This window comes from Aethalodelphis obliquidens, unplaced genomic scaffold (genome assembly GCF_003676395.1).
Source record: "Aethalodelphis obliquidens isolate GAN/ISIS:26980383/991018 unplaced genomic scaffold, ASM367639v1 scaffold24, whole genome shotgun sequence".
Classification (NCBI taxonomy): domain Eukaryota; kingdom Metazoa; phylum Chordata; class Mammalia; order Artiodactyla; family Delphinidae; genus Aethalodelphis; species Aethalodelphis obliquidens.
The window spans coordinates 7,950,407-7,963,684 of NW_020837968.1; the positions used below are offsets into that span (position 1 = coordinate 7,950,407).

At 34.8% G+C, this 13,278-nt stretch overlaps 1 pseudogene; it reads left to right on the plus strand.

Annotated features, from left to right (window-relative positions):
* The window catches only part of LOC113628639 (40S ribosomal protein SA-like), a 30,125-nt pseudogene that overhangs the window by 14,844 nt on the left and 2,003 nt on the right, over positions 1 to 13,278 (plus strand).

The following is a 13,278-nucleotide window of genomic DNA, read 5'->3' on the forward strand; positions in this document are numbered from 1 at the left end:
TTTCACAATGCCCTGAGCCTTTAATGTCCTGCAAATGAAGGAGGATGTCCTCAAACCTTGCAGCAAGAACCCACTTAGGTGGCACCGACCTTGACTTCCAAATGGGACAGTTATCTAAGAAGGAAAAGTAATGGCATTACCTCTAAATCTGAAGAGAACCTGGGAGAAGCTTCTGCCGTCCTCTTCTGCCATCACTGCCATTGAAAATCTGGCTGATGTCAGTACCATAACCTCCAGGAAGACCAGCCAGAGAGCTGTGCGGAAGTTTGCTGCTGCCATGGGCGCCACTCCTACTGCTGGTCACCTCGTTCCTGGAACCTCACTCACCGGAGCCCGGCAGGCTTCCGGGAGCCGCGACTCGTGGTGGTTCCCGACACCAGGCCTGACCACCGGCGTGAAAGGCATCTTCTGTGAACCTGCCTACCACTGCTCCGTGTAACACAAACCAGTCTCTTTGCTGTATGTACACCGCCATCTATGCAACAACCGGGAGCTCGCTGGGCGGGTCTGACGTGACGGACGGACGCTGACCCCGGGAAGTTCTGCGCATGCGCGGTTCCCTCTCCCGTGAGCACCTGCGGGAGTCCCGCCTACTCTCGACTTGTGCGAAGATCCTTAACAGGTGTTTGTAAAGGAAGGGCAGGCCTCAGCTGAGAAGGCTGTGAGCAAGGAGGAATTCAGGGTGAACGGACTTCTCCAGCTCCTGAATTTACTGCTGCTAAACCCGAGGTGGCAGCCTGGTTTGAAGGCAGCAGGTGCCCTCTGTGCCTGCCCATTAGTTCCCCACTGAGAACCACAGTGCACAGCGGTCAGTGAAGATGCCACTGAAGATGGGCTGCAGCTGCCACTGCTCAGGCCATGGAATGGGAGGAGCAATCGCTGAGTGGTCCGCAGCTGTTCTGCAGACTCTTAAAAAGGAAATAGGGGGCTTCACTGGTGGCGCAGTGGTTGAGAGTCCGCCTGCCGATGCTGGCAACACGGATTCGTGCCCCGGTCCGCGAAAATTCCACATGCCGCGGAGCGGCTGGGCCCGTGAGCCATGGCCGCTGAGCCTGCGCGTCCGGAGCCTGTGCTCCGCAACCGGAGAGGCCACAGCAGTGAGAGACGCGCGTACCCAAAGAAAAAAAGAAAAAGGAAATAGGGTGACAGAAAATAAAGTTTCCAAAGTAAGATGAGATCAAATAAAATAAATCTCTGACTTTTGATTGGAGTGATGAGTCCATTTATACTTGATATAGTCATTAATTGGCTTTACGACTGCCATTTGTTTATGTCTGTTGTCTTTGTTGCTCCTTTATTCTTAACTCATTTCATGTAAAACCAAATTTTTAGTATTCATTTTAATTCCTCTGTTGATTTTCTATTTACTCCAGGATTTATAATATGAATCAATATATTATGATCTACTTCACAATAATACTGTCTTAATTCCAATAAAATATTGCAACTTTTCTCTATTACTGCTCCGTATCCATTTTTCTCTTTTGTTCTATTTTGCCATATAATTTACAAATTATTATATGAAGTGAAATGAGTCTGACAAAGAAAGACAAATACTGTATGATCTTTGTCATATATGGAATCTACATATATTTATATTTATATAGATGGTTGCCAGAGGTGGTGGGTAGGGGTTGGAATAAATGGGTGAACTTTTTTTTTAATTTAAATAAATTGAATTTAAAAATGACATCTGTGTATGTTACAAACCTAAAAACAGAATATTATAATTATTGCTTTATGTAATCTTATGTCTTTTAATAAAATTGAGGAGAAACATTATATATATAGTCTATATTTACTGACAGATGTACCATTCCAGTGCTTTTCATTTCTTCTTGTGGATTTGAGTTAGTTGATCATTCTGGCTAGAGATTTTTCAGTTTCATTGATCTTTTAAAAAAAACAGTTCCCTTTTAATTGATTTTTCCTATTATTTCCCTTTACTATTTCATCTTTTCTGCTTTTATCTTTATTATTTCCTCTCTTCTGTTTGCTTTGGGTTTATTTACCCCCCTTTTTTTATTGTTGCTTAACATGGAATATTAGGTAGCTGATTTGAGACCTTACTTCCTTCTAAAGACAAGTGTTTAATGCTGTAAGATCCCCATAAGCACTGCTTTATCTATTTCCCACAAATTGTAATATGTAATGTTTTCATTTTCATTCAATTAAAATATTTTCTAATTTCCCTTATGAATCTCATGAGTTATTTAGAAGTATTATGAGTTATTTAGAAGCATCTGTTTACTTCCAAATATTTGGGTTTTTCCAGATATCTTCCTGTTATCAACAATAATTGCATTGTGCTCAGAAAATAGACTTTGACCATCATCAGTTCTTTCAGATATATTGATTTTTGTTTAATGGCTCAGAAAATGTTCTATTTTGGTTACGTATTCCAAAAGCTTTTTGAAATTTGTATCTTTGCTTTTGTTTGTTGGAGGGATTTATAAATGTCAACTAGGTCAACTTCTGTTTATCAGGTCTTGTATATGTTTACTGTATATCTGCTGTTCTATGGATTTCAGACAGAGAAGTATTAATATATCCAACTACAATTGTGGATTTTTCTTTTTACTTTTCAGTTCTATCAGGTTTTGCTTCATGCATTTTGAAGCTTTATTGGGATTATTATGTCTTTTCTCTCATTGACTCCTTTTTTTCTGGTAATATGCCTTGTTCTGAATTCTATTTTTTGATATTACTATAGCCCCTCCAGATTTCTTTGCTTAATATTTACATATTATATTTTCCCATATTATTACATTTAACCTTCCAACATCTTTATATTTGAATTTGGTTTCAATAGACAATATATAGATTGTATCTTTTAAAATCCAATTTGACCATCTCTATCACTAATTGGGTCTACAGACTGTTTATATGTAATGTAATTATTGATATATTTGAATTTAATTACACCAACTTATTTTTCTCTTATTATCGGCTCTTTGTTCCCTTTTTCTTTTTATCATGATAGCTTTTGGGTTGAGTGTTTCTTTTTTATTCCATTCATGCTTCACTGTTTGTCCATTATTTATAGCTGTGAAAAACAGTGGTAAACTTACAACAGGATAAGTATAATTACTCCTTCCATTCCTCTATCCTCTTTTTTTTTTTTTTTTTTTTTTTGCGTTTGCGGGCCTCTCACTGTTGTGGCCTCTCCCGCTGCGGAGCACAGGCTCCAGACGCGCAGGCTCAGCGGCCATGGCTCACGGGCCCAGCCGCTCCGCGGCACGTGGGATCCTCCCGGACCGGGGCACGAATCCGTGTTGCCAGCATCGGCAGGCGGACTCTCAACCACTGCGCCACCAGGGAAGCCCTCCTCTATCCTCTCTTAATTATATATTTTCATTGTATTTATGTTATTAGCCACTTTATTTTTACTATTTTTCTTTCAGAGAGTCAAATTTCTATAAAAGCAAGTCAAAATAAGAAAAAATGTAGTTATTATTATTTTTTACCATTTCCAGAGATCTTTATTTATTAAACAAATCTAGATTTCTGATATCATATTGATTTGATATAAAAAGTATTCTTTAATATTTCTTAGATCTACTGGCAGCAATTTCTCTCAGGTTATATTTGTCTGATGAAGTCGTTTTCTTTTTTCTTTGTATGTAATATTTTGCTGCCTCCAAGATTTATTTTTTTATCATTGGTTTTCAGCACTTTGAATATGCTGTATCTTGGTTGTGTGGTGTGATTGAAAATATGATTCTTCTTTACAGCTCTACAGCAAACTTCCTCATTTTCCATAAAGTTCAACCAATCTGAAACTTAATTTTGTTAGCCCAGAAATAATAGAAGTAATAGTAATATAATCAGGTTCTATAGACTGCAGTTAATTTTTATTTAGTATTTTAACATATGTATTGAAGTAATGGAAACATTACATCCTTGTAATGTTTCAATTATCTTTCACTCAAATTCTTAAAGCAGCTTTACAGAACATCAACTTGTCAGATTTGGATACTAAATAGCTTGTCTTGTGCATCATTTATTGTGTGTGAAAACTCATTAACATTATCCCCAAACTGTGTAATCCCAGGATATATAATTGAAATAAAAGACACTGAGGCTAGATTCTTAGTTCAGCATGCCACAGAGACTTTTTTTCAGACTGGGGTGTCAGAGGGTTAATGTTTCTTTTTCTTCTTTTTTATTTTGTAAGGAGATACTGACTTGGAAGCAGAAACAGAAAACTAAACCATATTGAGTGCTAAGAGATTTTACCTATACCATGACTCTTAAAGAGTTGATGCTGTTATGTCCTTTCTATGGATGAGTAAACTGAGTCTCAGAGAGGTTAAGTCACCTAAAATCACAGATATTAAGTGGCAGGTTTTTCATTCCAATCTAGATGTGGTTCTTAAATATAGTGTTTTCACTATTCCTGCACAAATTTTAAAGAGTTTGAAAATTATATTTAGCAAGCATATTTAAATTCTATGAAACTTGAAAGTGTCCTATCATAACTGGAAAAGCAAATTTATAATTAGGTGAACTAATGTAAACAGATTTCTATGTTTACTGCTTGGCCAAAGATCAATCATAGATATTAACCAGCTGAGAAGCAGGAGAAGAATATTAGGGATTGATGGAGTGTATCCAGAAAAGTGATTCTCAAGGAGACATCAGAGATTTTAAAAGCATTTCAACATATTTATTCAAAATAAACATGCCTTGCCATCCTATGGAGATTAGGCATAGTGATCAATGAGTTCATTAAAAAAAAGAAACACTTTTGTTTGCAGTTGTTGTCAAGACAATGGTTATAATTAGATAAAAGCAACTTTCAAAGTAATTCTTATTTTCTGCAGCAGGGAATGCTGAATGTACACTCTTTAAAAGTTGAAAATCCCAGGCTGGAGAAAATATGTCTGTGAGGAAAAGTATCTGGGCTAAAATACACAGAACAGTAATGACTACACTATTCGTTATTGCAGTGATCTATTCAGAAATCCCAGATCTAGTTAAAATAGTTTTATACACTTTTCCCTAATGTTTTGTTCAAAACAGGATGGACATTTTTCAATGATTTGTAGAGAAGAATGGAATTAAAGAATTACCTATACCCCAAGAGATTAATTTTAGGGCCACGTGGAAATTTGGATAATTTAAGCACATATTATTCTTGCCAAATTAGTGGCTATTATAGGATACTCTTTCTCAGCCAAACAGTGCTGATTATTCACATTTTATCTCTAATTTCAACTCCTAAGCGTATGAGGAATCTATTATATATCATATGCATGTTGAAACTGTTATGAGTTAAATTTGAAGTTTTTCTGTAGACAGTGTTGAAAGTATATTCTGGGTTTCTGGTGCTTTTCAAAACATGTTTAATGTCCAGTGACAATATAACATATGAAACAAGAGAAAGCAAGGGAAATGACCTTCAAACAAAAGGAAGAATGATTAGAGATCACTATTTTTGCCATGTTCACATGACATTTCTCCAAGAGGAGAAATAAAAAACATGCCTTATATCTTGTTTAAATGCATAAATGTTCTATATAAGTTTGGGTTTGTTTAAAAAAAATAGCTGACAAATACGCATTTTTTATTTTGAATTATATAAATGTAACTCTACAAAAATGGAGAGGTATTTTCATATGTAATTATCATCAGCAATAGAGAAATGATATGATTTTGCTTGACGCCATTTAAATGTGGATATTGTTATGCTTTGAATCCATCATTTTTTATCATAATGCAGAAAAGAGAGTAAAGTTATTCAAATTTGAGCCTTTCTTTCCACAGTTTCGGTCTGCAAATGTATATTCCTCTTAGAAGTGTTGTAGGCAGGGAAAGTGTTCCACATGATTTAACAAAGACAGATAGGAAATGTATTTAGAAATATTATATTGCATGTAAATTTCAGAGAATTTAAAGAATTTTTGGAGAGATTAAAGGATTTTTGCCAATCATTTGAAAATCAGAGGCATATAGCCAGTTCCACCCATTTCTATGCTCAATTTGGTTAATCTCTGTAAATAAATCTTAACTAATCCCATTTTTTCTGTCAAGTCCATAGCCAATGGTTTTTAAGATTCATTGTCTACCATATGTTAGCACAAAAAGTTTTCCAGAAGGAGATTTGAATTTCTAGTTCAGAGTACTCATCTGGACATATGTCAAAACATCTGTTCTTTCTGAGGGTAACCACCTCCAATTTTTACGTGTCTATAGAAACTCTCAAAATCTCACAGTACAGTAATAAAGGCAATATCTCAAACTGTCTTTCAAAGATGTTCTAGAAGAGGTCCAGAAACATGTAGCATATCTTGAGCACTTTAGAGAATATGTTATATGAATCAGCCCCTATATATGCATCACCTTTTCATATTAAAAAAAACCTTCAGGCATAATGAAGCCAAGACCATCTATTATCATTAAAATATGGGATTTCTTTGAAAATACAATTGTATGTATACTTTTATTTAAATTATTAAATGTCTGTTTCAACTATTCTGATTTATGAAACAAGTGAAACATACATTATGTAAGTTTCCCTTATTTTCCATGATTAACCGGTGTATGTACTTCTCATATCATCTATAATGAACAGTTTATTAGCAATAACTTTCAGTAAGATTTAAAGCTATTTCTTCATAAGAGGATCATGGACAAAATCTATTACTGGCACATGCAGTTGCACTCAATGTGCTCATGGACAAGGCAAAACAGTTTTTATAGAAGAACACATTATGGTATAGCTGTTGCCATGAACATTGTATATGAATCAGACTTGGAAATGCTATCCTTAACTGTTACTACCAAATCAATCTCCATGAAGATGTCTGTCCATACAAAGAGCTTTACTTGTTACTATTAGGCTCTAGGAGCACTGATGACATTTTTTATTCATTCTTCTAATTATGGATATGCATGTCTTCTTTCTCCCTTCCTGTAGAATGTATCATTTTGTATCATTTTGCTCATTTTTGTGCTTTGCTTAGGGGCTAGCAAATGTTTTGTACCCTTAATCATTAAATACACATTTTTTCTTTATTAGAGATAACTCAGTTTTAAATGTGTTAATATAATTCAAGGACTTTAAAAGATTGTATTGTTTTCTTTTTCATAAACCGACTCTGCATGCCCTACCGAACACCAGATTCATGGCTTGGAGAGACAGTAAATGCATTTTCAGAGTAGATGGTTTCTACTCTGGGAAATCATTTAATATTCTGCATGCAATTAATTAAGTGCATAAATCCTAAAATCTCCATTAAACATCTTGGAGAGAAAGTGTAGAATTAATTCACATGGACAAGTAACAAGTGTGAGTCGAATAATCAGATAGGTTTTGTGTAGTCATATGGAAGAAGGCCGGTGGATACCAGCAGTTTGCAGTCCCTGCCATGTGCTGTAACTTATATTAATAGATTTTCTTACTTTAATCCTTCTTTTCATTTTGAGAAAAAACATACTTATTATTTGGTGTGTTGATCTTTTATTTATTGTTACTAAATTTGTGCTCTTAAACAAATCTTAAATTTTTTCTCTTATGCTGCCCCAGATTTCCCTATTAACATATACCTTGCCTTAAAATTGAAAACAAAACAAAACTGTGGACATTTTCTTCTTTTCTCCTTTTAGCTCCCCCTCCCAGATTCCCTCCCCATTCCACCCTGTTGCCCTTGTCTTTTCTTTCTCTTCATTCTCTAGATTTTCCTATTCTTTGAAAGAATGGTCGAGGTTACCTATAAAATCATCAAGTTTTTTGTGGATGGATTTTTAAACAGCTGGATTACTCTTTATGTTCATAAACAAACTCAGAATGTCTATAAACTTATTTATAGGATGCTTTCTAAATTTGAAATCACGATTGCCCTGACATATTTCCATGTCTCTCTAATATTGCTTTTTTTCAACATCCTTCATCACCCCATCAGCTCTCTCTTTCTTTTAGTACATTTCTTTCTCTATTTCTTTTAGTACAAAACTCAGAGTTTTGTCTGTTTGTGTTTTCCACATGACTATATATTGGAACCACCTGGGAAAATCTAAAGACTTCTGAGGGCTGGATTAGGGATTATGAGCTGAGCATAAGAAGTTTGAAGCATCTCCACATGATGCTAATGAGTACCATGTTTGAGGAAAGCTCTAGTGGGTTTTATGCATATTTTCAAGGAAATTTGGATTTGCTAATCCTCTCGATTGCTTTCTGAGTACCTCTATATTCACAAATGCATTCATATTTATTATATCTGTCCATCAAATTCTTTAGATTGCTGCCATTTTTCTTTTCCTAATTTCATGAATGAGATGCTTAGATCATTAATTTTTCTTTTTTTTTTTTTTTTTTTTTTTTTTTTTTTTGCGGTACGCGGGCCTCTCACTGTTATGGCCTCTCCCGTTGCGGAGCACAGGCTCCGGATGCGCAGGCTCAGCGGCCATGGCTCACGGGCCTAGCTGCTCCACAGCATGTGGGATCTTCCCGGACCGGGGCACGAACCCACGTCCCCTGCATTGGCAGGCGGACTCTCAACCACTGTGCCACCAGGGAAGCCCTATTTTCTTCTTTTAATCTGTCTGTTTACAATGATGAATTTCGCTCTAAAGTATACTTCAAATTACATTCCGTACAGGATCCTTTTGTTTTTGTTCAATTCTAAATTTTTTCGACTTTACAATTTGATGCCTTCAGAAATATGCTTGTATGCGAACACAGGCATAAATGTGTGGGTTTTATTTATTTATTTATTATTTTTAAATGTAGAAATATTTTCTAGGTTTCTCTTCACTACTGATTTCTAATTCTATTTTTTTTTTTTGAGTTCATATGATGTTTTTAGTATTAGTTTAAGGTGGTCTCTCTGGATTAACACATGAAAAATAGAAAGAATATATATTATCTGTTTAGGGTAGGTTTTACTCTCTATTAGAAAAAAACTTGTTAATTTTTGTTCCTATCTTCTATTTTCTTCCCTCATTTTTATGTTAATCTATTATTTTATGAATGATATAGCATATTTTATTGTTTGCATGACACAGTTATATTATTCTTCTAAATTGAGGATTTTATGAAGAATATTGGCTTTTTATATGGTGCTTTTCTTGCCTTAATAGTATTTACTTGATATTAGCAGTGCTGTATGTGCTTCTTTTTTTAAGTTGATTTTTTCATTATTTTAAAAAGTTAGTGTAATTGGGTATGTGATTGAAAATGGAACTTTTTTCAGTATTCAAAAATAAGTTTCTATTCTTTTGACTTCTATTTTGCTTTTGAGAAGACTGCTTACACATTAATTGCCATTGTTAGGGGTGTTTCCTTTTCTTTATAGTTTCTTAAGGTATTGTCGAGTGTTTTATTTTCACCAATTCATAAGACATTAGCAGCAATGGATTTATTTTTATTTCCTTGTTTAGGCAGTAACTTCATGCACTCAGTCTGTTCTGGGAAGTTCTCAGACACTATTTTTCTGCAATTTCCTCTCTTTTTCTATTCCTTATTCTCAGTCTATTCTATGCCACTCAACTTATTTTCCATATTTTTATCTCTATTTTCTCTATAGCTTATTTTGGTTTCTTTCCTCAATTTTATCTTCTGGTACACTAAGTTTTCTTCAGCTTTAATAAGGCTTCTCTTAGTTTTCCAATGCCTTTTAAATACTTTGTCTTTCTAAGGTCCATTATCTTCTTTTCCAAATTTCATTTTTTCCAGAGTAATTTATAACTGTCTTAAGGTTTTAGGATGTGTTATTTTCTTTAATGATTTAAATATATTTATTAAAAATCTAAACCTCGTTCTAATATTGTTATAGGTACCAATATGGTGCATATCTACTCTTTTCCTTTTGCTAGACAACTTGAGAGATGCAGGCATTGTGATTCTAGCACATTCCCTGTAACCTTATATGACTGGCTCATTGCAAAGATATGTGCATCTGGCATGCAGCTACTGAATTCAAAACTGTCCACTCTTCACCTCTTCTATCCCCAAAGCAGAGAATTAGAATGAGTTTGCTTCTACCTTTTAGGGATCACACTTCATCTTGAGAGACTTGCTACAAACTTGTATTTGTTCTATTATTCTGCAATACAACTTAAGATGCAGTAAAACCTAGTGTTTCCACCATTCCAAAAACATCCTGAATCCCTGAGTTGATTACATCATGCTGATAGAACTTGGATAACAGAAAGTTGTAGATAATATAGGTTTATTTTAAGGTATATGCATATTAAGGTGTAAGAGATAAATTCAAGAAGGCAGAATTTGTGACCTCAGTGAAGATTCTGGAAAGGCATGTAGCTCTACTTTGCAACCCCTACTACAAGGCATGGTAGTCTAATATCACAGATAATGTAGTTGATTTCCATATTCACATAGGTTTTCTAGGACCTATATATAGATAAACACAGAAGGCATCCACTCATTCAACAAATACTACCAATCACTTATATTTCTGGCAGGGGCAGATTTACTGTGAAACTTATGGAACTTAAGCTTCAGGTTCTATCATTTTGTGCAGTAAAGAGTTTAACTTTGCCCAAGCTGAGGTCTGGACTTTGCCCTTGGCTATTGTGAGACAATCTCTAGGTCCATGGAATTTTCTACTTGATAAAATTATCTTTGCTTACATGAGGGCCTTAGGCCAATAAAGACAGTCTGACAATGATATCTCTGGGTCATGTGGTATTAGCTCCACACCTGGAAGGGCTAGAGGCTTAGATTAGCCACATGGGCAGTCATCCATGTCTTCGTGACAGAGCCCCAATAAAGACTCTGGATCCCAAAACTCAGGAGAGCTTCCTGGGTTGCCAATACTCCATGACTACTGTCACATTCTGTTGTCAGGAAAGTTATCACTCTCTGTGACTCCACGGGGAGAGAATAAGTGGAGACTCCAAATGTGGAACTTTCCTGGACTCTGCCCCATGTGTCCCTTCCCTTCACTAATTCATTGTAATAAACCATAACGGTGAGCATTAAGCTTTCAGTGAGATCTGTGAGCCCTTCTTGCAAATTATTGAAACTAAAGGTGGTCTTGGGACACCCAAGCATTGGTATCAGAAGTGAGGGTGAGATTGTGGACTGTTTCCTACCTTTGCACACTTTCATGGAGCCCTTCCTCTTTCAGAGACCTTAGTATGGTGTTTGTTTCTGTAAAATTTGCAAAATATTTTTACACAAATTGGTTAAGATTGCTATATTTTTCTAATTTGCCTTCCCCTCCATGATACTATATGCAGGAGGGTCCACAGGAAAGTTGTAGTTAGTTCAAGTGAAATGGAGTTTGAGGATATGTTTACTTGGGATTCAGTGTATTTTGTAGTCTCTTCTATGAAAAGGTAAATTATTGCTAAGCATTTAGGGTTTAAATGACTCTCAGGACATGTCCTTCTACTTCGTGTGCTGTGTCACCTGGTGTTATTTCATTTATGTGGAAAGTCAGGTTTTAGCACAGTATGTATGTGTCTTATGCTACCTGGTACCGGAAATATGAATAGAGGGAAAAACTTGATTTGAAATGTTTAGTTGTGAAAAAGCAGTGTGTAAAAATTTCTCCTAATCTTCACACTTATAAACTTTTTAAGTGGAATATTCATTTACCAATACTTAGCAAAAACAAGAATCAAAACATCATAATCTTGATTACATACTCTATAATGATAAATGTGTGAGGTAGTGCTTTTTTTTTCATTTTTGATAGGAAACCACAAGGAAAATTCACCAGAATTCCTGTGTGTGCAAGGCACTGAACTTTAACAGCACAAACACTGATTTTATCTGTTACAGCTAAATTATGAAAACCAAAAATGCCTGAGAGAAATTTTCCCAAATTTAATAACAATATTAAAAACTTACTTGACATCAACAAAAACTAGTTGTGAAGCTTTTGGAATTGATCTGCATGTAAATCATGATAGAAATATTTGATCAAACATATTAGAAGAAAGACTACCTTAACTTACTTTTCTCAGGATGGAAATAATCTTCCAAAATCATTTTTATAGGAAGAGGCAATCAGAGAGTATAAAGCAAAAATTAAGGATACATATTACAGAAGTATTTCAGAATGATGAGAGATTAAACTTATTTTTTGATTACTGTAATGATTTTGATATTTACCAAATTTATGTTTGGTGTGATAGTCTTTCTAATTGGAAATAAATGCACACTTTGTAACGTAATTTTGTATGTGCAAGAGTGTATTCTTCTTAAAAAAGCATCCCTACTTATTGAAGGTTCAGGCCTGACAAAATGTGTACCATTCTAGATATCCACTCTAGAATGACACCAGGACTTTGTAAAGTATATGGACTGTGACATGAAGCTCTTAAGGTACTAATAATATGGCATTATGTATAAATCTTAATATTACTGAGAGAACAGTAATTTCAGTGACCGCTGTTACCTATTGTCCTGACTAGAAAGATAGACTTCTCATACAGGGGAGAGAATTTGTTGTACTAGTATGTAACATTTGCCTAATAAACATTGCTGAATGAGTCAATTTGATGAATTATTTTTCTGTCACCATTCACGCAGTTCTTCTCTAAGAATAAAATTATAAGCATACAATAGCTTCCAGTCAAAAAATTTGAAGCAATATATGGTAATTAAATCTTCAGAAATCAACTATCTATCCAGCAACAAGTATGGATTTAGGTTCTCTGGATTTAAATACTGGATTCTATATATGCTAGCTGTGTAACTCTGGGTACGCTATTTAACACTTTTACTTATATATAAACATGGGATACATAACCATTTAGAGTACAGGATGATCTTAAGGTTTAAATGAAGTGATGAATGTAACACTTTATATTTCACATGGGTAATTTCCAGATATTTTATGTATTCCCTATATATTTAGGCTGATGCTGTTTTTTCCTTCTTCTGCAATATTTTTCATAGTTCTATTTTTTCTTCCTTTTTATCAATCTTCAAAGCATGGAGATTTATCTAAGCTTAAAGTTTTTGAAAAAGATATCCTTTTTGTAACATATTTGATTGTTCTTTCTGCATATTGAAATTGTACCCATATAGGGTATATCAATGGGGATAATTCTTGTGCAAATTTTAGCTGAAATTACTATGTGAGATAGCTTTCCTGTAGAATTCTTCTGATGGACCAAGGAATGATACTCTCTTATCCTGCCCCATTATCTCAGCCTTTTCTAAGCAGATAGAATTCGACCTTTGACGTTTATTTTATGAAGGTTTTTCTTAACAACTTTTCTGAAATCCTCCTGCTAGAAAAAGGGGAGGAAAATATATATATGAAAGTGACAAATATGGCAGTGGGTTTGTGGATA